This window comes from Lethenteron reissneri, unplaced genomic scaffold (assembly GCF_015708825.2).
Source record: "Lethenteron reissneri isolate LAM-NWPU_2019-01 unplaced genomic scaffold, ASM1570882v1 scaffold_1511, whole genome shotgun sequence".
Classification (NCBI taxonomy): domain Eukaryota; kingdom Metazoa; phylum Chordata; class Hyperoartia; order Petromyzontiformes; family Petromyzontidae; genus Lethenteron; species Lethenteron reissneri.
Window position 1 is genome coordinate 13,905 of NW_026891236.1, and position 26,232 is coordinate 40,136.

General features: G+C 50.9%; 1 pseudogene; it reads left to right on the forward strand.

The window, feature by feature from the left end:
- LOC133362517 (fibroblast growth factor receptor 3-like) overlaps window positions 1-26,172 on the forward strand; it is a 36,933-nt pseudogene extending 10,761 nt beyond the window's left edge.
- The last annotated feature ends 60 nt before the right edge of the window (window positions 26,173-26,232 follow it).

Sequence of the window (26,232 nt, forward strand, 5' to 3'; positions counted from 1 at the left end):
CTCCAATCTGCAAATGCGAGACATTCGCCGTGCCCACATGATGCGCGTCTCATTAAAATAAATCGCACTTCTCCGTGAACGTGGTGTACCGCGGACTACAGGATCTGGTAATAAAGTTCCCCCCCCCCTCCACCCGTGATTCGGTGGAGTTTAGAACAGTGTATGCTCGTGTGATGTAAGAGAATAAAGTTTAGATGGAAGCATATATATAATTTTACGACGTAGAATTGTAATGTATTACTTACTGTTAGTAACTTATTGTAGAGTATAGTAAGTATACTGATGGTGCCTATGCAGTTTATACTTTAGTTTTTTATGTAGTTTATACTTTAGTTTTCTACGTTGTTGTTTAGTAACTGCAGCTACATACTATTAACATTCTTTTCCTTTGTTAATGCTACTGCACCCCCCCTTGGTGCTGTTGATCCTGCATAATGCATGGGCATAATATGACTATGAAACCCCCCCCCCCCACCCACCTCCTACGCATTTCCCATGAATATGCTAAATTCCTCTTCATATGCACATTCTTTTGTTAAGGCGCTCTTGCACCTCCAACGCAGCTTATATATAAGCTCCTAGCTTGGCAGTGTCTCATTCTTCACCTGAGGACGGCTGCTTGCGTTGTGGCCGAAACGTCGTGAGAATTATTTATTATGTTTTATTTTTATTATTTTATTGCTTCCCTTCTACGTGACTTTACCGAAAGAACCAAGAAGAAGTTTCCCACTCTTCGTCATTATCTCACCGATGGAAACAGGCTCGCAGGGTTACGCTGTTCGACAGACCCCTCGCCTCGATTGCGTTGCCGCCATCGGAGTCTTTATGCTGGGCCCTGTTGTCACCCCGTGGCTGTCGACAAACGCTCGCTCGTGAATTGTGGAGCGGAGCGTTGCTCGTCCCCTGCCGCTGTGCTCGCGAACGTTTGGTGTGATCGTTGCAAAAGGTGACACTTTTGGGCTTAATTTCAAATTGGCGGAACGCACCCTAGCAAAAACAGCATCCAATCTCTGAAGATGCTCCTCAAACGTACGGCTGAACACAATAACATCATCCAAATATATCAGGCACGTGTCCCAATGCAGACCGGTCACACGAGTTCCATCAACCTCTGGAACGTAGCAGGGGCGGAGTTCAAGCCCATGGGGTGTTGTATATGTTGGTTATCAAAATTTGTTATGTTGTATGCGTGCGTGGGTGAAATTGTTATGTTGTATATGTGGGTTATGAATATTCAGTGAAAATAATAATAATTAAATGAAATGTGGCCAAATGTGTAATTTTCCGGAAATATGTTAATTTATGTAATTATGCACATTTTAATTATGCCAATTCGAGAGGTAATCGTATTAATTATGCGAGTGGGTGTATTATGATAATGCAACTCGTTATGATAACCAGACCCCGCCTCGGTGACGAGGGTGGGTTATCGATCGGAATAAGGCAATTAATCGTATGCAGTTATGCAGGTGTGGTGTAAGTATGCAAGATTAACTTAGATTAACGCGGCATCGTTGTCTAGGTTCGTCTCATTCTCGCTTTAACATTCCCAGAGTGTGTATTCGTGGTTATATTTTAGGTCCCCGGTTCACCCCGTTATCGCTTTAACATTTACTGAGTATGTATTAGTGTGTTTATTAAGGTCACCAAGTTCAGATCTCAACGCAGAAGCAGATCTTATGCATAGATTTCAGGAAAGAATCACACAACCACTTCTGTAATTGATCAATTTATTACTAATTCAACCTTAACTATGATATAGTATGCGAACTCTCAATCCCGGAACGTCAACACGGCATCAATACAGTATCATCAACGATTGTCTGATTTCACTTTGACAACGGCACATGGATCCCGCATAACGCGATGGTTGTTAGTGAGAGAGAGGGTCGTTAAAATATGCAAATACTATGCTAAGAAAACCTTAACGTTAATGAATGATCATACTCAACATTGTTCACACAGTACCGCACTCCTTATTGATCATACGCAACCCTTATCACGTTGTTAGCACCTTGGGTCACGGGACAGTTGAATATTCTGTAGAGGATGCGAGTACGTGCGGCGATTATGACTGAAAGATACTTGAAAGATTATACGGCGATAAAAAAAACACAATCAAAAACAGTTATTATTCTTAAGGCACCAATCTCAACAGATACATCGGCAGGTTATCTGACAACAGAACGGCTCGGAGTAAAGGCCTGCGACGGTGCTCCTTTCCGAAGATCGTTATCTTATACCAAGTTTACTAATTGGGGACCAGATCACCTGATAAGGATCCGGTGGGCCACCACTCCCCACGTGAGCGTGGCTCGGCGGAAGGAGGTGCCAAGAATCAGTTCGTATTGATGGATCTGTTGGGAATTTATGCGATTAAGAGTACAGCCCACTAAATATTAAAGATAAAAATTACGAATACTTTTATAAACGACGGATGGCCATCACTCGGTCTCGTTGTGATGCCTTCCCAGCCACGGATGGCTTATGGGTTCGAGTGTGTTTGAGTGGTAAGAGTTGTCTTGAATAGTCGGTGTTCGGAGTCGATTCTTTATGTCAAACAGACGCCTGGTGGTCGTGTGGTGAGGGGGCGGTGCGCGTCATACGTATCAGTCGCTCCCCTGTCACCGTGGTGAACTGGTTCGGATGCCCGTTGATACGCTGTCGCAGTTCGGAACCCGGTCCGGTAGGTCGCGCCCACAACTCGCTCGCAGCGTGCAGTGTTGGGTCGTCGACCAGGGTGTGCACGGAGCCTCGTCGCCAAACCGCGACCCTCACCACTCCGGCGGCAGCAGAGACCTCCGACTCGGCAGAGGTTGACCCACGCAGGCCGAGTTGAGCTGTCAAGCGGGTCTTGCCCGCCTGCAGAGGAGATGGGGAGCCGCTTGAGTCGAGCCCCGAGAGCCGGCTTTGGTAAGCCGATCGAACTCGGCTGAGTCCCAGACGAGCTGAAGATGAGTCGAGCCGACCCGCTGGTCGCAGCTCGCTCCTGAGCCGACCCTCCCGGTCGGGCTCGCTCCTGAGTCGACCCGCTGGTCGCACTAGTTTCCAATGCTCAGGATCCTTTCCTTTATGCCGAAAAATCCCCTGGATCCCGCCCACAAGGCGGGGCTTCTTTCGATTTTTGCTGTGTCAGGATCTGTCCGTAGGCAGGTGTGTCCATGTGTGTGTCCGTACGTCCGTATGTCCTTGTGTGCATCACCCACGGTATATTCCGTTGTCACACTCCCTCCATAAAACCCACGAGCAAACAATCAGATGTTACAAATTGCCTCGAGGTCGTCTCTCTGTCTGGGTGCAATATTATCTCTTGTCTGGCCTTCTTCATGAATCCAAAACACAGACGTTACAAATCGTCTCATAGGCGTCTTTGTTCGTGTTGCACAACCTGGAGGGAGGGGCAACACTCTCTCCGACCCGGCGCACAAAGAAATGGTTAAGAAGTTTTAAGTTAACATTTGTCCCTTACTATTTCACAGTTATGATTCTGTATGTAACCTAAGGTCTGTCGTTTCCCATCGTGGTGCTTGACTCAAGTGGAGGTGTTTCCCCGAGCGTATACACACTCCTATCCCGCGCTGCGGGGATACAAAGACGGCCGGGATCTCCCTTTCTCTCCGACCCTGGGTTTAACATCGTTTTTTTTATTATGTATTTATATTCGACCTGGTGGTGATTCATCCCGTTATCCTGGCTTTTCCATAAGTTTTACTTTTGTCTTTCATGCATATGCTTATTATTATTAATTTATTTCCGATATCTTAGGTTAAGGGGTAAGTTTCTTGATCCTAGGAATTCGTATTCCTTGGTGTCTGCATGGTTATATAAGCGGAATATAGTTTACGGTGAATAGCGTTAACATTGATGTTATGTACGATATTATGTATTGTGATGTCTTTAACTTAACTTGTTTGTCAGGGCTTTACTGACACGAAGTTGCATTCCATAGCCCCGCAGTCTTTGCCCCACCCTATCTCTGCTCTGGGAGTGTTATTCTTAATTTCAGGTCAAGGGCCCCCTCACGTTCAGACGTGCAGGGTTGTTTAAATCAGCTCCCTCCCCTGTGCACACAGCCTTGAGCTGACCCACTTAATTTAATTCCTTGGCCTTCTTGGGTTTATCTTTGCTCCCTCAGCTGCAGGAGGACAAGGCGTACTTCTACCTCCCCCCCTGTGTGCACGTGTTCCAACTAGCTCGGAATCCCTAAACACACAATCAGTGATGATTCCTGGCTTCCTGTGGGTGTGATTTAGACAAAGGCGCCTCTGCTTTCTTCCATTGCCTTTGAGTCGACACTGCCCTATTATTTGCCCATGTGCTGAGGTCATAGAATTCGTTTTGACTTCAGTAATATTAACATTCAGTATTGGATTAGCAAATGGGCAATGGTTCATTGATGTAGCTCGCAGCCTGGTCTCCAATTTGAGCGAGCGCGAGGATCGATAATTTAGCCTACTCTGTTGTTGAATTTCGAATTTTGACGTTACTTTAAAACCATGCAGGATGGTTGGGCTTTTTGCCTTAACTATGTCTGGCTGACACTCCCACTGTCTCTGCCGCCTGCACGGGTGACATGTGCCCGTTCATCAGGCCTTATCTTTCCTTGAAGCAAGGTTGCAAATTCTGCCATCCTAGCCCTCCTCCAGTTCATTACTTAACAACACCTGGTGTTTTGCAGTTTGCTGCGCTTTGGTGTGTTTCCTTCATTAAAAAAAACAAGTAAAAAGATAATATATAAAAATATCATCAAATATTATTAATCTCAATTTGGAAGAAGGGTTAGTATACAACAGGGGAGACAATTAAACTGAAACAGGCCCTGCGGCGTACGGAAAGCCGTCTTCTCCCTCGAGGACTCGTCCAGGGGAAGCTGCCAGAACCCCGAAGAGAGGTCAAGAGTGGAAAAAAATTTCGCCCCAGACAAGGAATCGAGGGAATCATCCATACGCGGCAGGGGGTAAGCGTCCGCAACCGACACTTTGTTTAACCTCCGAAAATCGACACAAACCACAATTTACCATCCTTTTTCTTCACCAGGACCACCGGAGCGCCCCACGGGCTGTTGGACGGAGAGATAATGTCGGCGGCTAGCATATCATCCACTGCGCCGCGTACATGATCCCTCTCCGCCGGGCTCAACCGATGTGGATTCATCCGAATGGGAACAGCATCCCCGGTATCAATATGGTGGGAGAGCAACGAGGTGCATCCCAGATCGAAATCGTCTTTACTAAAGACATCAGAATATTTCTCCAACAGCGCCCGTTGCCTCTGGATGAATCTCCGGTGTGCGTCGTCTGGAGGCTCGTACGCTTCCACCATTTCGTCGAACGCCCCTTTCAGCGTCGCCTTCTTCGCGGCTGCGATGGAGCGGAATAATTTCAAAGTCTTGTCATCCAGGAGCGTCGGCAGAACTTCCAAGGCCTCCGCATCCGTCCACTTGGCGGATCGGACGGCCGACTCAAAACGCCACGCAAATGCGCTCCAATCTCCTCCAACTGAGAATTCTTTAATCGTCGTAAGGCGATGGCTGCGGCGGCGACAAGATGGCGGCTTCCCGCCGTTCGGCCGCGACCACACCCAAGATGGCGGCGTCCTGCCCCGTGTCGGGAAGGGCGGGAAGCCTCGCAGAGGCCCCAATGGCGGACGGCTCGGCCCCACCCGAAGGCTCCCCGCTTGAAGGCCCGCCGCGTGGCTGTCTCGGCATCGTCGCTGGCACGACCAGGGTGACTAAATGCAGCAGAACGATTGTCAAGTGTGGCTATGCTGTCCTATACTGTTCAATGTGTGTGTGTGAGAGTTGAGCTAGCGAACGGGTCTGTAGCTCACACGCTACAGAAACCACGACTTCTAGCGAACTCTACACACCGACGAAGAGCCCCGAATCCCCTCGGCGCTCCCCCCTTTATCCCCTGGCCGCCACCTCGCGCCACGCCTCCTCATGTGTCAAGACCGGAGCTCTCCGCTCCCGGTCACGTGTCCTTTCGTCCTCCAATGGAGGCTCCCGGTGCTTAGCGCCCCTCCAGTTCCGTGACTGGCGCAACAGCGTAGAGACCTCGTTATGGGTCTCTGTACGGAGGAAGAGAAGCAACAGAGAGGCTTGGGGATGTATTGAGATGAGCAGAGAGATATTGAATGAGAGAAAGAGAGACATGGGGATGTTTTGAGATGAGCAAAGACATGTGGAGAGACATGAAGATGTATGGAGTGAGAAAAGCAATAAGAGACATGGAGATGGAGTGAGAAAAGCAATGAGAGATATGGAGATGGAGTGAGAAAAGCAATGAGAGATATGGAGATGTATAGAGTGAGAAAAGCAATGAGAGATATGGAGTGAGTGAGAAAAGCAATGAGAGATATGGAGATGGAGTGAGTGAGAAAAGCAATGAGAGACATGGAGATGGAGTGAGTGAGAAAAGCAATGAGAGACATGGAGATGTATTGAGAAGAAGCAGACAAAATGTGAGAGGAATAGTCAAATTGAAGCTTTGAAGGGATCTATAAGACCAGAGATGCCGTGAGAGCCAATGAGAAAGTCAAGCCGAGTAAGCCAATCAGCCAGCATGTCAAACGTAATATTCTACGAACATACATTTTCCCGGTCTTTTAAACAACACTATATGAAGGTTTCAACGCAACTACCATTCATAATATTAACGAGTTTTTTTATTGCAATAGAGGAGTTTTATATAAATTTTCTTTATGCAGTTAAATTTCTGATTACCATTGTAAACAAAAAGGCATGCCTTAAAAGATCCCCAACAAACATTGAATAATTCACCATAAACACACCGCAAACATTCACTGCAATCATCAGGCACAAAACAACAACAACGGTCACAGGACACACCAAAACAAAAGGGCAGTGCAGTGACCAACAACTCAAAGTGAGTTTCAGAGGGAGAGAGAGACCATGAGATTGTTTCAGATAGACACAAGACAATATTCAGATATTGTGGCTTAAAGCCACCGATGTCACCACACCACGACACTTTATACGAGGCACGCTGCCGCCAAAACCACTCCACCCCTATACATATTTTTAGGTTTTTTTCGGTAAAGTCACTGTGTAGGTAAAACATTAAAATTAATAAAAGTAAAATAAAATAAAAATCACGACGTTTCGGAGGCAACACAAGCTTCCGTCTTCAGGTGGAACCGTCACAGCCACGACAGCTGTATCACGTAAATGAGAGATTACAGGAGCTACCACTCCGTATATATAATGGTTGGAGAAGGGGGGGGGGGGTAAGGGCTGAGTACAGCACACTTTTTATTAATATGGTAAGGTGAGGCTTAAGAGGGTGAGCCTTTGTTATGGAGAGCTACGGTTTGTGACTCAACCTGTGACAAGGAGAAAACCACTAAACATGGTAAACCTGTAATAGTTGTCTGTCAAATAAGATTGGCACTCCACCCCTGTATCAAACAGAGGCACAAAAACTGTTGCCAGACAGACCACCTGATTGATCATTAATTGGTATTAAATCACTGGTCATTCAGCCAGGGTTCATGTATTTCTCCCCCACCCCACCCCACCCCCATTCCAACCCCCCTGAACTTGCATGGCCCATTAAAATATCCGCCACATCGCACAACACTTACGTTAAGCAGCGAAAATACAAACGCTCAGAATATAAACATTTCTGTTCAGCGCTCGAATCGCCAGATAAAACCCGTCCCAGCATTTATAAAATTTCACGACACATCCGTCTAGATTTTGCGCGTAAATTCTGCCATCTTGACAACCACTCGTGCGTCGAGCGGCCGATCAAAGCGGTCGTGAACAGTGGGAGGAGGCCATCACGCGGGGCGTGCGACACCAGATGCGCACACTTGCGTACCCTCTCCTAGACAAAGCGTCACACACGCGCCAGTCCTTGAGGACACAAACACCAAAGCATCACGGATATATTTCGATTTAAAACTTTCGTGACTGCAGGGATTCATCTTTTTGGTTCTTTCGGTAAAGTCACGTAGAAGAGAAATAATAAAATAATAAAAATGAAACATTAAATAATTCTCACGACGTTTCGGCCACAACACAAGCAGCCGTCCTCAGGTGAAGACCAGGTCTGTCGGGGAGACAGCGTCTGAATGAAACACCACCACGCTTGGAGCGTCTATTTAAGCTGGGTTGGAAGGGGGTTGTCAAGGCGCCCTTCTCCCCTTCCAACCCGGCTTAAATAGACGCTCCAAGCCTGGTGGTGTTTCATTCAGACGCTGTCTCCCCGACAGACCTGTTCTTCACCTGAGGACGGCTGCTTGCGTTGTGGCCGAAACGTCGTGAGAATTATTTTATTATGTTTTATTTTTATTATTTTATTTTTCCCTTCTACGTGACTTTACCGAAAGAACCAAGAAGATCACGGGTATATTGTCGAAGCCTCGTCTGTCTCAAAGCTTGCCCAGTGGCGTAAGCCATCGAGTGTGCAGGCGGTGCGATGGCACAAACGGGTGGGGACATCAGCACGGGTTTCACTATACTCTTAGTTTTTTTAGGTAAAAAATGAAATTAGAATTAATCAAAATAAAATGAAATTAAAATTAATAAAAAATTGTTTTTTTATTAATTTTAATTTCATTTTTACCCTACGTGACTTTACCGAAAAAACTAACAGTATGAATCCTTGCAGTCACGAAAGCTTCAAATCTAGAATGGGTTTCACTATTTACATCTTTATATCAGGGCATAGACTGCACAAATCAAGTCCTGGCCTAAAGTGGCTCATGACATCTTTCCAATGATGGTTGGGTGAGTGAATGGATGGATGAGTGGGTGGGTTGATGAGTGAGTGGGTGGGTGGATGAGTGGGTGGGTGGATGAGTGAATGAATGGATGAGTGGGTGGGTGGGTGAGTGAGTGGGTGGGTGGATGAGTGGGTGAGTGAGTGGTTGAGTGAGTGACTGAGTGAGTGGGTGGGGACATCAACACGGGTTTCACTATTTACATCTTTATATCAGGGCTCGCACCAACCGGGGGCTGTGCCACGAGGCTTTCCCCTCGTCTCGATTTTTCTGTTTGTCGAGCCGTGACACTTGAGTTGCACTTGCGCGCACTAAGCTCACACTTGCATAGACTGCACAAATCAAGTCATGGCCCAAAGTGGCTCATGACATCTTTCCAATGATGGTTGGGTGAGTGAATGGATGAGTGGGTGGGTGGATGAGTGGGTGGGTGAGTGGGTGGGTGGGTGGATGAGTGAGGGGGTGGATGAGTGGGTGGATGAGTGGCTGGGTGGATGAGTGGGTGGGTGAGTGGGTGGGTGGGTGGATGAGTGAGTGGGTGGATGAGTGGGTGGATGAGTGAGTGGGTGGATGAGTGGCTGGGTGGATGAGTGGGTGGATGGGTGGGTGGGTGGGTGGATGAGTGGGTGGATGAGTGGGTGGGTGGATGATGGGTGGGTGGATGAGTGAATGAATGGATGAGTGAGTGGGTGGATGAGTGGGTGGGTGGATGAGTGAGTGGGTGGATGAGTGGGTGGATGAGTGAGTGGGTGGGTGGATGAGTGAGTGGGTGGGTGGATGAGTGGGTGGATGAGTGGGTGGATGAGTGGGGGGGTAGCTGAGTGAGTGGGTGGATGAGTGAGTGGGTGGGTGGATGAGTGGGTGGGTGGATGAGTGAGTGGGTGGATGAGTGGGTGGGTGGATGAGTGGGTGGGTGGATGAGTGGGTGGGTGGATGAGTGAGTGAATGGATGAGTGGGTGGGTGAGTGGGTGGGTGGATGAGTGAATGGGTGAGTCGCTGGGTGAGTTGGTGAGTGAGTGGACGAGTGAGTGGCTAGACAAGGATGCTAATCTACGGGTCTCTATGTGACTCCACCCCTTACAAATATGTCGTCTTTCCCGGTCGCTCACTCCCACGTGGCAAGTCCCGTAACACCCGATCTATCATCCCGATGGCATTTCTTATGTGCATCTCCCTCTGCTCTCTCCGGCCTTCCCCCATCCACCCATCGTCCATGCCTCTCCCCCCCACCTCCCCGGCCTCTCTATCCCTCCTCTCTCTGTCCCACCTCTCTCGGTCTCTCGCTCCGACCTCTCTCTCTCTACCCGCCCTGGCGTGTCTCCCCTCGTCAGCTTCCCGTCTCGCCAGATGATCGACCGCCCTACCCGCCCCTCCCGCCACTCTGCTCCTCGCCCCCTCCCTCTCCCACCTGGCCCTGTCCGCGTACTGCCTCTGCTGCTCTCTCCTTCCCGGTCGCTCACTCCCTCTCCCGCTTGGCAAGTCCGACATCACCTGCGCTAGAATGTCAATGGCATTCTTGATGTGGACTTCGCCCTGATCTCTCGGGCCTCTCCCCCCCGCCTCTCTGTCCCTCCTCTCTACATCTCTCTCTCTACCCACCCCGGCGTGCCTCCCCCGTTCGGCTTCCGGTCTCGCCAGATCGACCGCCCTACCCACCCCTCCCTCGACTCTGCTTCTCGCCCCCCCCTCTCTGTCCCACCTGGCCCTGTCCGCGTCCTGCCTCTGCTGCTCTCTCCCGCCATCGGCCCACCTCACTGCACACTCTCCCCTCTGGGTGAGTGGGTGGGTGGATGAGTGGGTGGATGAGTGGCTGGGTGGATGAGTGAGTGGATGGGTGGGTGGGTGGATGAGTGAGTGGGTGGATGAGTGGCTGGGTGGATGAGTGGGTGGATGGGTGGGTGGGTGGATGAGTGAGTGGGTGGATGAGTGAGTGGGTGGGTGGATGAGTGAATGAATGGATGAGTGGGTGGTTGGATGAGTGGGTGGGTGTATGAGTGAGTGGGTGGATGAGTGGGTGGTTGGATGAGTGGGTGGGTGGATGAGTGAGTGGGTGGATGAGTGGGTGGATGAGTGAGTGGGTGGATGAGTGAGTGGGTGGATGAGTGGGTGGGTGGATGAGTGAGTGGGTGGGTGAATGAGTGAGTGGGTGGATGAGTGGGTGGATGAGTGAGTGGGTGGATGAGTGAGTGGGTGGATGAGTGGGTGGGTGGATGAGTGAGTGGGTGGGTGGATGAGTGAGTGGGTGGATGAGTGGGTGGATGAGTGAGTGGGTGGATGAGTGAGTGGGTGGATGAGTGGGTGGGTGGATGAGTGAGTGGGTGGGTGGATGAGTGGGTGGGTGGATGACCTCACTGCACACTCTCCCCTCTGGGCGTCTTGCCGTCTGTCACATCTCCATTCTTGCTCTTCCGTTATTTGAGGCTCCTCCTCTCTGCCCTGACCTCTTCTCGCTCCTCGCTCTCCTGTCGCCCCTCGCTCCGTCGGACCGCGTTGGTGGCTCTTCTCCTTCCCGAGAGACGGTGGCCACGCGTGGAGCAGATCTGTAACGTCACAACCGTCACCATCACCTCCGACACCGTCACCTCCGTCAGCGTCGTCAACAACAATTTCTGTTCAGCACTCGAGCCACCGGATGAAACCCGTCCAACATTGATCAAATGTTCACGACACATCTGTCTAGGTTTTTGCGCGTTAATTCTGCCATCTTGACACCCACTCGTGCGATGAGCGGCCGATCAAAGCGGTCGTGAACAGTGGGAGGCGGACGCCACGCGAGGCACGCGACACCAGATGTGCCGCCGTGAGCAGCGCTCTTGCCTACCCTGTAACTCGATCTCTTCCACCGGCGGGCACTCCGACACCGCTCCTAGACAGAGTGTCACACACGCGCCAGTCCGTGAGGACGCAAACACTTCTCCCGCACAAACCGAAACATCACGGGTATATTGTAGAAGCCGCGTTTGTCTCAAAGCTTGCCCTGTGGCGTAAGCCACCGAGTGTGCAGGCGGTGCGACGGCACAAACGGGTGGGGACGTCTCTCTCTCTACCCACCCCGGTCTCGCCAGATCGACCGCCCTACCCACCCCTCCCTCGACTCTGCTTCTCGCCCCCCCCTCTCTGTCCCACCTGGCCCTGTCCGCGTCCTGCCTCTGCTGCTCTCTCCCGCCATCAGCCCACCTCACTGCACACTCTCCCCTCTGGGTGAGTGGGTGGGTGGATGAGTGGGTGGGTGGATGACCTCACTGCACACTCTCCCCTCTGGGCGTCTGGCTATCTATCATCTCTCGCTTCTTGCTCTTCCGTAAGTTGAGGCTCCTCCTCTCTGCCCTGACCTCTTCTCACTCCTCGCTCTCCTGTCCCCCATCGCTCCATCAGAGATCTTTGGCGGGTCTTTTCTCCTTCCCGGGTGACGGTGGCCGTGCGGGGCGCAAACCTGTAACGTCACAACAGTCACCGCCGTCAGCATCGCCTCCAACACCGTCACCGCCGCCATCAGCGCCACCAACGCCATCGCCTCCAACACCGTCACCTCCGTCAGCACCATCAACAACAAGCGCCATTTGCCACTGAGTGGCGGTGACGTCACCACGGGGCTTGCGCCAGGCTACGTGCATATCACTTGGATCTTTCGGTAAAGTCACGTAGATACGCGACTTTACCGAGAGACCCAAAGAATATGAAATCCCTGCAGTCACGAAAGCTCTAAGTCAAGGCTATACGTGCACTTGAAGGCCACGTGAAGTGTCGAACGCCTCGTGCTGGCAGCAGGAGGTCAAGGGACAGACCCAGGGGCTAATGGATCGGCTCACTGAGACAAGTGGCAGATGGACCACCACCTGTGCCAGGCTGCTGTCACTCCTCTGCACTCCGTTGTTGCTGGAGGGAGACTGTCTCAAGCTGCCCAGCAGCAGCGTCCTTCACGAGCCTCCTCCACAGAGGACGGTCTTCAAACCAGCAAGTCCAGCCAGCCAGCTCTACATCCTCTTGTGCCACATCACTGCATCTCTTTCACAAGCCATCCCAGTGTATCTCCCTCTATCCGGCCTAACTAAGGCTTTTTAGGCATGTGGTGGCTGGGGGCATGTGGGATACACGACCCAGCCAACGCAGCCTGTCGGAAGAGCAAGGTAAGGTAAAAGTTAAAATGTCAAAACAACGAGCCTACCTTTACCTTACCTTTTACCTTACCACAATACAATCACTCTACCCTACCTTTTACCCTTTAGCAGGTAAGGTAAAAACGCAACGAGCCTACCTTTACCCCACCTTTTACCCTTACCCCATACTAATGACCTGATTACAGGGTAATTACTGGGGAACTACTACACATGAACAAGGTTTATAATGGTAAATGCTGTAGGTAGAGCGCTTTGCTCATGTAGAATACTCTCGATGATTCCAATTTTACACGCTTGTCGTTGTTGTTGTCGTTGTTGTTGTTGTCGTATCAAATCTTGTAACTCAATTTTAACCCACTTCCCAATGTGGTATCGACTGCAAACTTGGTATACTTATGTCATACTGATGACAATACTATATTCTATCATAAAAATGTTTTTAAACATTATTTTGTATATGTTGTTTCGGCTTGGGTCTAATTGTCCACGCTCAACTCACGTTGGCTGTGATTGGCCACGGTCCCCTTACGTCGTGGCAAACTTCGGGGCCACTTCCTGGAGTCGTGGAGGTCTGCCATTACGAGTACATTTAATAAAAGCGTGTTTTTAAAAAAGTTTGTTTTAATATTACTTGTTAAATGAAGGCCACGGACTGCACCACGGAGATTCTAGCGCTAAACAAGGCACCGTATTTACCGGGTAATACTTGGCGCTTCCTTTACCCTACCCTTTACCTTGCCCCTTGGCATGTCAACACCTTTACCCTTGACCCTTTTACCCGGTAAAAGGGTAAATGACCTTACCTGGCCGAGGCCTACACACCACGCATACACCACAACGCCGCGCTGGTACAGGCCTGCCCCAGGCTCTACCCACGTCCACTAGGCCCCCACACTCAGCCAGACGTCTTTGTCGTCCTTGCCACTGATGTTGTTGTTTCTGCTGCTGCTGTTGCTGTGGTTGTTGTTGTTGTGGTGGTTGTTGTTGTTTCTGCTGCTGTTGTTGCTGCTGTTGTTGTTGTGGTGGTTGTTGTTGTTGCTGCTGCTGTTGCTGTTTCTGTCACCTCCAATCTCACGTGGCCCTCCAAGATTCGAGGGACATCTTCCGGAAGACTCTACCGGCTGTCTCAGACGTGGTACGGGACATCTTCCGGAAGACTCTGCCGGCCGTGTCACGTATGGTGGTTGGGGACCTTAAAATTTCATATCAGCGACCAAACCTGCCAACTCGGCATGAGCGCCCTACCTTACGACTGACCAATTCAGACCGTATTGGTCACCCCGTGCCCATGATACATCTCAGCGTTCATCCTGCAAAGTCCCATCACAGCGTTGGTGTACACGGTGATTTTTTTCTGCAATATTTTGCTGTCTTTTCTTGGATTTTCTGTTTGCACTTAGTCACATATTCACTTTAAGATGTTTTTTGTTCATGTTTTTTTTTGTTTGTTGCGGTTGCATCCGGTTCAAGAGCCGAATGGCTCACATGGCTATACCTAATACATGAACTTGAACTTGAACAAGGGAGAAACACAAAGACTATTTTGTTTGCCAGTATTGAAACATCTGCCCGCCGTATTGACATGGAAACTCAATTTCCCTGTGCAAGAATACGGGGTGAACCCTGTGGGTTGACAGCTATGCACCAATACACCAATTGATCCACTCAATCAATCACCCGCTAACTCACCCATCAACCCACTCACCCACCCCACTCATCACCCACCCACCCACTCACCCCCAGGGTGGTGAGTGTCTGCTCTTCCACAGTGGAGGACACCGGGTCGTATGAACCTCATGGCGGTACCCCGGGGTACCATAGCAGTCATTTTAAATCCTTTATATTAAGTTCACTTGCTTGCTTACGACCGTGCAAATCTTTCGGTCGTTTTTTAACCCACTTCCCGTGATCCAATCGAGCTGACATTTTGCACACACACTCGTTGTGCGTGACAATTAATTGTCGTGAAAAATGTTTTCCAAAATTTTACACTGTTTAGGGAAATTGTTTTAAATATTTAATTACCAATTGCTTAATGGTGGCAGACAATCATCTGACCCTAGATTTGAAGCTTTCGTGACTGCAAGGATTCATATTCTTAGGTTTTTTCGGTAAAGTCACGTAGGTAAAACATCAAAATTAATAAAAATAAAAATAAAATAAATAAAATAAAACAAAAAAAATCAAAAATTAATTTAGATGTTTTACCTACGTGACTTTACCGAAAAAACCTAAGAATAATCATCTGACCCATAGGTGGCAGCCATCTCAAGCCAGAGGACGAGAGGACTCTAGCCGCCACGCATGTAAAAGATTTAGAGTGAAAAACTTTGTTTTTACGGGTTAATTTATTAGTCTTGAATTCAGAGTTGAATTTTTCGAGAACGGATTTTTATCCTGAGAGATGACGTCAGAATTACTGCTGAAATCACTTGAATTGGCCTCTTTATCCATCCGCACGTGGCCGGATCGGCGGCAGAGACATTGTTGCTGCACCCAGCACACCACATCCAGTATACCTCTCTGTGGGTCTGTATGGGTCTGTGGGTCTGTATGGGTCTGTGTGGGTCTCTGTGGGTCTGTGTGGGTCTATGTGGGTCTCTGTGGGTCTGTATGGGTCTCTGTGGGTCTGTATGGGTCTCTGTGGGTCTGTGTGGGTCTCTGTGGGTCTGTATGGGTCTCTGTGGGTCTGTATGGGTCTCTGTGGGTCTGTGTGGGTCTGTATGGGTCTCTGTGGGTCTGTGTGGGTCTCTGTGGGTCTGTATGGGTCTCTGTGGGTCTCTGTGGGTCTGTGTGGGTCTCTGTGGGTATCTGTGGGTCTGTATGGGTCTCTGTGGGTCTGTGTGGGTCTGTATGGGTCTCTATGGGTCTGTGTGGGTCTGTGTGGTTCTCTGTGGGTCTGTATGGGTCTGTATGGGTCTCTGTGGGTCTGTGTGGGTCTCTGTGGGTCTCTGTGGGTCTGTATGGGTCTCTATGGGTCTGTGTGGGTCTGTGTGGTTCTCTGTGGGTCTGTGTTGTATACTAACCCTTCTTCCAAAATTGAGATTAATAATATTTGATGATATTTTTATATATTATCTTTTCACTTGTTTTTTTAATGAATGAAACACACCAAAAGCGCAGCAAACTGCAAAACACCAGGTGTTGTTAAGTGATGAACTGGAGGAGGGCTAGGATGGCAGAATTTGCAACCTTGCTTCAAGGAAAGATAAGGCCTGATGAACGGGCACATGTCACCCGTGCAGGCGGCAGAGACAGTGGGAGTGTCAGCCAGACATAGTTAAGGCAAAAAGCCCAACCATCCTGCATGGTTTTAAAGTAACGTCAAAATTCGAAATTCAACAACAGAGTAGGCTAAATTATCGATCCTCGCGCTCGCTCAAATTGGAGACCAGGCTGCGAGCTACATCAATGAACCATTGCCCATTTGCTAATCCAATACTGAATGTTAATATTACTGAAGTCAAAACGAATTCTATGACCTCAGCACATGGGCAAATAATAGGGCAGTGTCGACTCAAAGGCAATGGAAGAAAACAGAGGCGCCTTTGTCTAAATCACAACCACAGAAAGCCAGGCATCATCACTGATTGTGTGTTTAGGGATTCCGAGCTAGTTGGAACACGTGCACAGGGGAGGGAGCTGATTTAAACAACCCTGCACGTCTGAACGTGAGGGGGCCTTTGACCTGAAATTAAGAATAACACTCCCAGAGCAGAAGGTTGGGTGGCCACAGTGAGACAAGAATAAGAGTGGTGTATATCTCTCAAGGAGGCAGACCCAGCTGAACAACAAGGCTGCGGGGGGTCACCAGAAGTTCGCGTTCGCCTAGTTAAGACAAAAAGCTCAATTATTCTGTATTGCTATTAAAGTAACGTTAAAGTCGGAATTTAACAACAGGGTAGGCTAAAGTTATTGATATTCACACCCACTCCAATTAACCAGGCCACAAGTTACGCCTACTGAACCATCACCATCATTAAGTCAATATGAAATGTTATTTCCATACTTTAATACTTTCTATACAACTCGACCCGAAGCATATGACAATCAGAACCTTCCTAAGTTAAAATTGAATCACACCCAGACAGGAGCGAATAGTCGATAAGGTTGAAGAGGGAAGGAAATTAAGAGCACGGCGAACTGCAAACGTAAGCAAAAAGCCGGGAACGACCAGCCCAGCAACAGCGAGTCGGGCTTCGACAGGCCATAAAAAGTAGAAATAATAACTCCCGGGGTCAGGGGACACAAGAAGAAGCAGGCAGACAAAAACCAGAACTGACTCCAAGGTTCAACCGCCCTCACACACAAGGAGTGACGGAAATTAATGAGACCTTGAGTTAACGACATCAGCTGGACAGCAACAACCACGGCGAGCAGAGATAGGGTGGGGCAAAGACTGCGGGGCTATGGAATGCAACTTCGTGTCAGTAAAGCCCTGACAAACAAGTTAAGTTAAAGACATCACAATACATAATATCGTACATAACATCAATGTTAACGCTATTCACCGTAAACTATATTCCGCTTATATAACCATGCAGACACCAAGGAATACGAATTCCTAGGATCAAGAAACTTACCCCTTAACCTAAGATATCGGAAATAAATTAATAGTAATAAGCACATGCATGAAAGACAAAAGTAAACTTATGGAAAAGCCAGGATAACGGGATGAATCACCACCAGGTCGAATATAAATACATAATAAAAAAAAACGATGTTAAACCCAGGGTCGGAGAGAAAGGGAGATCCCGGCCGTCTTTGTATCCCCGCAGCGCGGGATAGGAGTGTGTATACGCTCGGGGAAACACCTCCACTTGAGTCAAGCACCACGATGGGAAACGACAGACCTTAGGTTACATACAGAATCATAACTGTGAAATAGTAAGGGACAAATGTTAACTTAAAACTTCTTAACCATTTCTTTGTGCGCCGGGTCGGAGAGAGTGTTGCCCCTCCCTCCAGGTGGTGCAACCGAACAAAGACGCCTATGAGACGATTTGTAACGTCTGTGTTTTGGGTTCATGAAGAAGGCCAGACAAGAGATAATATTGCACCCAGACAGAGAGACGACCTCGAGGCAATTTGTAACATCTGATTGTTTGCTCGTGGGTTTATGGAGGGAGTGTGACAACGGAATACCGTGAGTAATGCACACAAGGACATACGGACGTACGGACACACACATGGACACACCTGCCTACGGACAGATCCTGACACAGCAAAAATCGAAAGAAGTCCCGCCTTGTGGGCGGGATCCAGGGGGATTTTTCGGCATAAAGGAAAGGATCCTGAGCATTGGAAATCAGTGCGACCAGCGGGTCGGCTCACGGGGGGAGTGCGACCAGCGGGTCGGCTCACGGGGGGAGTGCGACCAGCGGGTCGGCTCACGTGGGGGGTGCGACCAGCGGGTCGACTCAGGAGCGAGCTGCGACCAGCGGGTCGGCTCGACTCATCTTCAGCTCGTCTGGGACTCAGCCGAGTTCGATCGGCTTGCCAAAGCCGGCTCTTGGGGCTCGACTCAAGCGGCTCCCCATCTCCTCTGCAGGCGGGCAAGACCCGCTTGACAGCTCAACTCGGCCTGCGTGGGTTAACCTCTGTCGAGTCGGAGGTCTCTGCTGCCGCCGGAGTGGTGAGGGTCGCGGTTTTGGCGACGAGGCTCCGTGCACACGACGACCCCACCACTGCACGCTGCGAGCGAGTTGTGGGCGCCACCTACCGACCGGGTTCCGAACTGCGACAGCGTATCAACGGGCATCCGAACCGAGTCACCACGGTGACAGGGGAGCGACTGATACGTATGACGCGCACCGCCCCCTCACCACACGACCACCAGACGTCTGTTTGACATAAAGAATCGACTCCGAACACTGACTATTCAAGACAACTCTTACCACTCAAACACACTCGAACCCATAAGCCATCCGTGGCTGGGAAGGCATCACAACGAGACCGAGTGATGGCCATCCGTCGTTTATAAAAGTATTCGTAATTTTTATCTTTAATATTTAGTGGGCTGTACTCTTAATCGCATAAATTCCCAACAGATCCATCAATACGAACTGATTTTTGGCACCTCCTTCCGCCGAGCCACGCTCACGTGGGGAGTGGTGGCCCACCGGATCCTTATCAGGTGATCTGGTCCCCAATTAGTAAACTTGGTATAAGATAACGATCTTCGGAAAAGGAGCACCGTCGCAGGCCCTTACTCCGAGCCGTTCTGTTGTCAGATAACCTGCCGATGTATCTGTTGAGATTGGTGCCTTTAAGAATAATAACTGTTTTTGATTGTGTTTTTTTTTTATCGCCGTATAATCTTTCAAGTATCTTTCAGTCATAATCGCCGCACGTACTCGCATCCTCTACAGAATATTCAACTGTCCCGTGACCCAAGGTGCTAACAACGTGATAAGGGTTGCGTATGATCAATAAGGAGTGCGGTACTGCGTGAACAAAATTGAGTATAATCATTCATTAACGTTAAGGTTTTCTTAGCATAGTATTTGCATATTTTAACGACTCTCTCTCTCACTAACAACCATCGCGTTATGCGGGATCCATGTGCCGTTGTCAAAGTGAAATCAGACAATCGTTGATGATACTGTATTGATGCCGTGTTGACGTTCCGGGATTGAGAGTTCGCATACTATATCATAGTTAAGGTTGAATTAGTAATAAATTGATCAATACAGAAGTGGTTGTGTGATTCTTTCCTGAAATCTATGCATAAGATCTGCTTCTGCGTTGAGATCTGAACTTGGTGACCTTAATAAACACACTAACACATACTCAGTAAATGTTAAAGCGATAACGGGGTGAACCGGGGACCTAAAATATAACCACGAATACACACTCTGGGAATGTTTAAGCGAGAATGAGACGAACCTAGACAACGATGCCGAGTTAATCTAAGTTAATCTTGCATACTTACACCACACCTGCATAACTGCATACGATTAATTGCCTTATTCCGATCGATAACCCACCCTCATCACCGAGGCGGGGTCTGGTTATCATAACGACTTGCATTATCATAATTACACCCACTCGCATAATTAATACGATTACCTCTCGAATTGGCATAATTAAAATGTGCGTAATTACATAAATTAACATATTTCCGGATAATTACACATTTGGCCAAATTTCATTTAATTATTATTATTTTCACTGAATATTCATAACCCACATATACAACATAATAATTTCACCCACGCACGCATACAACATAACAAATTTTGATAACCAACATATACAACACTGGGCTCTAAGAAAAGCTGTTTCGGGTGTGGACCAATCAACTTCAAGGACAGTGCATATCATTATCATCATCAGAGTTGTTCCTTTTTGTTTGCATTTTGACTGCTTGTGTTGTGTATTATTGCAAACATGATGCCTGTATAAAGGTGTCAGTTTTTGTACCAGTTGAAAGGGTAAAAACCTATTACTTTATTTTGCCACTGGCAAAGGAGATGTCTCATAGTACAAACTGTTTGATGGCCGGGTGAAAGGGTGGACGGCCTCTTGTTATATTTGTCACGCCGTCCAGGAAGCAGCCACGAGCTGCTAGACATGGTCCTGGGAGTGACATTGTCTGGTCCGACACTTTGGTGTGGACCAAGCAGTGTGTAAGACAATGGCGATGTGTGTGTGTGTAATGTTGTTGTTGTTGTTGTGCTGTTGAAGCTGAGGATCAAGGACTGGACGCTCGTGCTGGACAGCGTGGTGCCCTCTGACGCGGGCAACTACAGCTGTGTGGTCAGCAACCAGCACGGCTCCATCCAGCACTCGTACCAGCTCGTCGTCATTGGTGGTGGACCCCCCCTCCACTCTCCCCCCCTCCACTCTCCCCCCTCCCTCTCCCCCTCCCTCTCACCCCTCCATCTCCCTCTCCCTATCATCTCCCCCCCCTCCCCTTTTTTTTTCTCTTTTTTTTCTACGATCAGTGGAAACAAGAAGTGCTCGGTGTAGTCGGCACTTTGCTTCGTTCATCATTTCGTAATTTTTTTTGCCTCTCCCCCCTCCCCCCTCCCGCCCCTCCCGGCGTGCAGAGCGTGGCCAGCCTCAGCGGCCGTCGCTGCAGGACGGCCTCCCGGCGAAACGTGACGGCGGCGGAGGGGAGCGACGTGGAGCTCCGCTGCGTCGTCCTGCAGAGCGCTGGCGGCAGCAGTCAGCAGCAGCTGCACCACCACGTGCAGTGGCTCAAGCACGTGGAGGTGAATGGCAGCCTCGAAGCACCCAATGGCTCACCCTACGTGCACGTCCTCACGGTGAGCGGGCGAGGCACGGGGGCACCACCCACTCACCCACCTACTCACCCACCAACTCACCCACTCACCCACCCACCCACTCACCCACTAACTCACTCACTCACTCACCCACTCACACACTCACTCACTCACCCACCCACTCACCCACCCACCAACTCACCCACTCACTCACCCACCCACTCACTCACCACCCACTCACTCACTCACCCCACTTACCTACTCACCTACTCACCCACTCACTCACCCACCCACTCACTCACCACCCACTCACCCACCCACCCACTCACTCACCCACCCACTCACCCACCCACTCACCTACCCACTCACTCACCCACCCACTCACCCACCAATCACTCACCCACCCACTCACTCACCCACCAACTCATTCACCCACCAACTCATTCACCCACCAACTCATTCACCCACCAACTCATTCACCCACCCACTCATTCACCCACCACTCATTCACCCACCCACTCATTCACCCACCCACCACCACTCATTCACCCACACCCACCACTCACCCAACCACTAATCAACCCACCCACGTCAACCCACCCACTTCACTCACCCACCCATCCCCACCCACTACTCCCACCCACCCCCCACTCACCCACACTCATCACCCCCCGTCACCCACCCACTACTCCACCCACCCACCCAACCACTCACTCACCCATCCACTCACCACCCCACTCACTCACCCACCCACCCACTCACCCCAACCACTCACTCACCCATCTACTCACCCACTCACTCACTCACCCACCCACCCCAACTCAGCGGAGGCTGACGTCACCCTCTAAACAACAGGACTCAGAAGCCACGCTTCGCGGGTACTTACTGCTGGTACCTAATAAATAAATAATAACGTTGAAACTTGTTCACGTGACACTGAATCTTACTCGTTGGCCATGTCGGGTGGTGGCGAGTTCGACGACACAACGCTTACATGCGACGCTCCAACCCAAATCACCCCTACCCCGCACAGCAGCCTGCGTCGTGGGTATACAAACAAGATGCTGATTCGCTCGCTCTCTCCGCGCCGCCCGCCGTGTCGCCTCAAGACGGTGGGCGTGGAGGTGACGGACGTGGAGACGGACGTGCTGTACCTGCGCAACGTCAGCTACGGACGACTCGGGCCGCTACACCTGCCTGGCGGGCAACGCCGCGGGATTCGCTCACCGCTCTGCATGGCTCCTCGTCGTGCCGCAAGAGACGCGGCTGGTAAGATGTCGACTGCCTCGCCTGCCTCTGCAGGAGGTCGTGGGTTCGATCCCGATCCTGACGATGCCTGCTGCTGCTGTATATTTGGAGTTTGCGTCTCTCTCTCTCATCATCATCACGGTGGCTATGAGATGTTAACTACCTCGCCTGGTCTGCAGGAGGTCGTGGGTTCGATCCCGACCCTGACGATGCCTGCTGCTGCTGTATATTTGGAGTCTGCGTGTCTCTCTCTCTCTCTCATCATCACGGTGGCTATGAGATGTTGACTACCTCGCCTGTCTCCCTGTGACAGTGGACACCGCCCTGGCTGCTCCCGTGAGAGTGGGCGGCGGTTCTTGCGCCGCCGCCCTCCTGCTGCTGATCACCATCGGTGCTGTCACCGGCCTCACGCGGAGGAGGAGAGGGTCGACGAGCGGAGAGGGGGAGATGCAGGTGCAGTTGAGGTGGTGGTGGTGGAGATGCTGGTGGTAGTGGAGGTGGTGGCGGAGGTGGTGGAGGTGGTGGTGGAGGTGGTGAAGGTGGTGGTGGTGTTAGCGGTGGTGGTAGCGGTGGTGGTGGAGGTGGCGGTGGTAGCGGTGGTGGTTGTGGTGGTGGAGGTGGTGGTGGTGGTGATGATGGTGGTTGGTGGTTGTGTGGTGCCGCCCAGGTGCTGTCTGCGCTGAGCGGCGTGGAGCTGTCGGGGGTGACGGGGCCGTGCGACCGCTGGGAGTTCCCTCGGGAACGGTTCGTCATCATCGTTGTTGTTGTCGTCGTTGTTGTTGTCGTCATCATCGTTGTTGTTGTCGTCATCATCGTTGTTGTTGTCGTCATCATCGTTGTTGTTATCATCGTTGTTGTCGTCGTTGTTGTGTGTATATGTCTGTGTGTCTGTGTATATGTTTGTGTGTCTGTTATATGTGTGTGTGTCTGTGTAATATGTGTGTCTGTGTATATATCTATGTGTCTGTGTATATGTCTGTGTGTCTGTTTATATGTGTGTGTCTGGGTATAAGGTGTGTGTCTGTGTGTGGAGGTGATGGCGTAGTGGTTAGCGCTACGCTGCGCTACGAACCGGCGACCAGAGTTCGTCCCGCTCACGGCCAACACCAGTGACGATTATCTGAACCGGTCCTGGGCCTCCCCTAGGTCCGACTCAGCCTTAAATGAGTACCTGGTGCGGTGTAAACATCGCCACAGGGGAGACAAAGGCGGTCGGGCGTGGTGCTGGCACCCACCCCCTGGTTCCGTTCCGGCCTTCATAGGTGCTCGCTAACAGCAACTTGCCCCTACAGTCTGTTAAGGCTACACGGGGGTTATCTTGTTTGTGTGTGTCTGTGCGGTCTCTGTGTCTGTGTGTGTGTCTGTGTGTCTGTCTCTGTGTCTGTCTCTGTGTCTGTGCATGTCTCTGTGTGCGTGTGTCTCTGTCTGTGTGTCTCTATGTCTGTGCTTGTGTCTTTATGTCTCTGTGTCTGTCTGTGTCTGCGCGCATCTCTGTCTGTGTGTCTCTGTGTGTCTGTGTTTGTGTCTCTGTGTCTGTGCGTGTCTGTGCGTGTCTCTGTGTCTGCACGCGTGTCTCTGTGTCTGTGTGTCTCTGTCTGTGCGCGTGTCTCTGTGTCTGTGCGCGTGTCTGTGTCTGTGTATCTGTGTGTGTGTGTCTGTGTGTGTCTGTGTTTCTGTGTATCTGTGTCTGTGTGTGTGTGTATCTGTGTGTCTGTGTGTGTCTGTGTGTCTGTGTGTGTCTGTGTGTGTGTCTGTGTGTGCAGGCTGACTCTGGGTGAGCAGCTGGGTGAGGGTTGTTTTGGCCGCGTGCTGCTGGCCGAGGCGCTGGGCATGGAGCCGTCACGGCTCATCGCAGCGTCCGCGTCGCCGTCAAGATGCTGAAGGGTGACGCCCGCGGGGTCTAGAACTAGGAGTTTGTGGGGCGATCGCTACAAGTTTACATTTCGATGTAAAGATTTCGTGACTGCAGGGATTCATCTTCTTGGTTCTTTCGGTAAAGTCACGTAGAAGGGAAATAATGAAAGAATAAAAATAAAACAATGAAATACAATTCTCACGACGTTTCGGCCACAAGCAAGCAGCCGTCCTCAGGTGAAGAACAGGTCTGTCGGAAAGACAGACCTGTTCTTCCACCTGAGGTGGCCGAAACGTCGTGAGAATTGCATTTTATTATGTTTTATTTGTATTACTAAATTATGTTTTATTATTTTATTATGTTTCATTATTTTATTATTTGCATTCTACGTGGTGACTTTACCGCTAGAAGAGTTTGTTTTTAATTTGGGTCCGGACGTGCGGCATGCGAGCCCAGCGCACGCCACGGAAGCGGAGACCCACGACCTCCACGCGGAGCTGGAGACCCTCAAGAAGATGGGACGGCACAGCCACTGGTGAACCTGCTGGGCGCATGCACACGGGGCGGTGAGCGTGGGGGGGGGTGAGTGTGGGGGGGTGGGTGGTGAGTGTGGGGGGGTGGTGAGCGTGGGGGGGGGGGGTGAGTGTGGGGGGGGTGAGTGTGGGTGGTGTGGGTGGGGGGGTTGGTGAGTGTGGGTGGTGAGTGTGGGTGGTGAGTGTGGTGTGTGAGCGTGGGGGGGGGGGTGGTGAGTGTGGGTGGTGAGTGTGGGGGGGTGGTGAGTGTGGGGGGGGTGGTGAGCGGTCGGGTGGTGAGTGTGGGTGGTGAGTGTGGGTGGTGAGCGTGGGTGGTGAGTGCGGGGGGTGGTGAGCGGGGGGTGGTGAGTGTGGGTGGTGAGCGTGGGGGGGGGTGGTGGTGAGCGTGGGGTGGTGAGTGTGGGTGGTGAGTGTGGGGGGGTGGTGAGCGGGGGGGTGAGCAGCCCCCCTCCCACGTCATGGCGATGAACTCTTCACCTTGTGGACTAATTTGGCTTCGCGAGTGATTTTGGCAAAGCCGAGAGTTGGGTCGTCTTCTTGGTGACTCGGCTTCTAAAGAACCGGGATTGTGATCATTGCACCTCCCCCGTCCCCCTCTCTATTTCGAAGCCAATGAAACCAACACGAACTTGTAGACAACTCGAGCAGCAGGCGAGGCCTCCGCTCCGCTGCCTGTGCGGCTCCTCTTCAGAAGCGACCCCTGGCCGCCGCCGCCGCCACTCACGGCAGCTCAAGCCGCTTTGCTTGACAGCGGCAGCCCCAGTGACGTTTTGCTGTTGAAGGCGACTTGCCCGCAGCTGCTCACAGTTTGTATGTCGTCAGGCAAGACCCCCCTTCCCCTCGAGCTGCGTTGCTCTTTTTCTGGAAGCCACCTGGCCATCACGGATGATTCTGGTGGACATTAGTAGCGACGTCGATTCCAAATGTGAAAAGGGGAAACCGTAGGACACGGAGGAAATAAAATCCATCTGGATCGAACGCACGACCTCCTGCGTACCAGGCGAGGTAGTTAACATCTCATAGCCACCGTGATGATGATGGGAGAGACACACAGACTCCAAATATACAGCAGCAGGCATCGTCAGAGTTGGAATTGAACTCGCGACCTCCTGTAGACCAGGCGAGGTAGTTAACATCTCATCGTGCCCCTCCCCCCCAACTCCCCCAGGCCCCCTGCTCGTGATCGTTGAGTTTGCGGCCAAGGGGAATCTGCGCGACTTCCTGCGTGCACACCGCACGCCCGGCGCAGAGTGCACGGTGCGTGGCGGCTACGGAGCCGGCGGGGTGGCGGTGGGGTGGGGGGGGGTGGTGGGGCGGTGGTGGCGGTGGTGGCGGTGGTGGTGGCGACGAGGTGAAGGGCGAAACGCTCTCCATGCTGCAGCTGGTGGCCTTCGCCTGCCAGGTGGCACGCGGCATGGAGTACCTCACCTCTAAGAAGGTGCAGCGACGACACCCGCACGCACGCACATCTACCCACTCAACAACAACATACTCTTCG